Source organism: Triticum aestivum, chromosome 7D (assembly GCF_018294505.1).
Source record: "Triticum aestivum cultivar Chinese Spring chromosome 7D, IWGSC CS RefSeq v2.1, whole genome shotgun sequence".
Taxonomy (NCBI): domain Eukaryota; kingdom Viridiplantae; phylum Streptophyta; class Magnoliopsida; order Poales; family Poaceae; genus Triticum; species Triticum aestivum.
The window spans coordinates 601,407,820-601,410,538 of record NC_057814.1 but is presented as its reverse complement, the minus strand read 5'-3'; positions in this window follow the sequence as shown (position 1 = coordinate 601,410,538).

Below are 2,719 nucleotides of genomic sequence, written 5' to 3'. Positions count from 1 at the left end.
CGGGATTTCTGGACGCCACATGCCCAAAGAACACATCATACACTTGGCGTAGCATCATGTTTGGGCGAGAACTGTTGAAGGTCGGCCTTGTTTGGTGCATAGGGGACGGGTCTACTATCGATGTGTGGGCAAATGGCTGGATCCCGAGAGCTAGATCAACGAAACCACCGGGAGCGCTGGACCGCACCAACATTTCCAAGGTCTGGTCGATTTGCTAGGAAGAGACTGGGACTTGCCTACCTTGGAAAGAACAATGCTTCCATGTGATATCGAGGACATTCTGAAGGTGCCAATCAGTGGCGTAGGGCGAGAAGATTATCCTGCATGGATGAGCCATGCTACGAGACCCGGGATCGGAGAGATCAGCCATGGAGACGTCTGGCAATAGGGGCAGCAGATCATCTGGTTGTAGCATGCGTCACCACCGGTCATAGGAGGCTCGATGGAAAAAGCTTGACGAAGTGGCGAGGGGTGGAGTGGAGTTGTTGAGTAGAACAACATGGAATGGGAAGTATGTACGCATCGATCAATTAACTCACGGTCATACCAATACCATTTTGGGCTTGGGCTGACCAACGTGTTTGGAATTGGGGATAAGGAACTCTCCTGGCCATCCTAGCTAACTCATGTGCTACATCATTAGCTACTCTACTATAATGATCAAAAATAGTAGGAGGAAACTCGCAAGCAAGATTGTAGCAGTCATCAAAAATCGCTACCGTTTTCCCCATTGATCGGCCACCATTCTTCATAGTTTCCACAACTTCTAAGTTGTCCGAGTTGATCAACAACTTGTTACATCACACTGTTTGGGCTAGAGATAAACCCCAACGGAATTCATAGCTTCAGCAGATAGTACATCCATGAAGACGTCGATCTTCGAGTTAGCTACAGCTAGGAAATTACTAGATGAATCACAACAGACTAGTCTAGATGCACCTTTTATGAGGTCTTGATCAAAATTTGCATCCAAATTAAGTTTGACAAAACCAGCTAGTAGTTTCAGCCACCCATCTTTCTTCGTCGTTGCCTTTGGATCCAATGGGGGGGGATTCGTTGTTAAAGCTTTGATGGTTGATACTATTTGATTAGAATTATGTGTTTGCTCACTATGGGCAATTTTCCTTCTTTCCTACCAAAGGTACCAAGAGGAGATGGCTATTATTTCATGTATATTATTCTGACTGAGAAAACTAAGGTCTTGTACAGGAGTTTGAATAAAAAAGTCTAGTACAGCTTCACCTGCCCTGTCGACGTCGCATGCCCTCTTCATAATATCGTCCAAAAAGGCGCCATAACTCGGCCACTTCGTTGCACTTAAACATGAGGTGAGTTACAAAGTTGGACAACTGGCTCTCAATTCATTTCGTGAACTAGTCGTTATGTACTTTGGACACATCCCCCACTTCATCGTGTCGTGAGCACACGTAGCGGGTGTCTGCCAGAGCCATGTTGTAGACCAAGACGAGGTCCCGCTCACAAGTACAAGGTTGTATGTAAGTCCTCACACCTATGCCTATTTCAATATTATTGTTTACATCTAAAAGGTTGTTTAAAAGGTCCGGACCCTAGACAATTTTACGAGAACAATATCTTGTTTGAATCTTTGTCATAAGCACATCCTCCCGTGGGTTCAATGCCCAAGATCACTCCTTGGGGAAAAGGTAAGATGACTATTTGCAATTCGAAACCGGATCACAAATGGTCATCAACCATGTTTTTGTGTGACATTGTCGGGAAGGGCTGTCACTAGTCATTGGAGTAGAGTTTTTGTTTCAGTTATTTTTCTGTTTTTCTTTCTAGTTCTTGTTTCAATCAAAAACCCAAAAAATAGCATGGCTAAGAAACTCGGAGAGTTTGCAACTCCCGGTGAAAAATTTATGAGTGCACCAATCGCATTACCCAATGTTGCTACGAAACAATTTGAAATTAAGCCCTATTTTGCTACTGTGGTTCAACAAAACCAATTTTGAGGCTCTACATTCAAAGATGTCGGTATGCATTTGCATACTTTTACTGAACTGTGCGACATGCCACATATTAAAGATTATGAACCTGACACTTTGAAGTTGCTCTATTTTCTTATTATTTAAAAGAAAAAGGAAATAATTACTTCTAGCTTTGCCTATAGGAATTATAATAACTTCGTGCAATTTATATTGAAACATGTTTATGTCTAAGTTTTGCCCATACAAACATAATGCAACTACGATCGCAGATTGCAGGTTTTAAGTAGGAAGATCACAAGGCACTAGCACCAGCATGGGACCGCATGAAGGAGGCCATAAGAAACTTCCCGAACCATGGGGGTGAAAAAAGTGACTTATTATTCATATATTTTATAATGCCCTTAACCCCATGTCAAAATCCATAAATCCATGTTAGAGACAGCTGTAGGAGGAATCATCATGGGACGACCAATTGAATAAGCTAAGAAACTACTTTATGACTTGCAAGAAAACCAGAACAAAGGTGAACTCCATCTCTGAGGAGATGAACGATGAGCTGACTGCCATGATCGATGAATTGATCGACACTATCCAAGGTAAATAATACGTAAAGATTTGACTATATCCTAGCTCACACTGTTTCGGACGAAACCCTGATCCGTGGGCCCCACGCCGTCTTGCCATTTGTCCGGCTTTGAAAGGGGTGGACCATGAGGATTTTCTCTTTGTTTGTGTTAGGGTAGGTCACATCAATATTGAAAACCAAAATT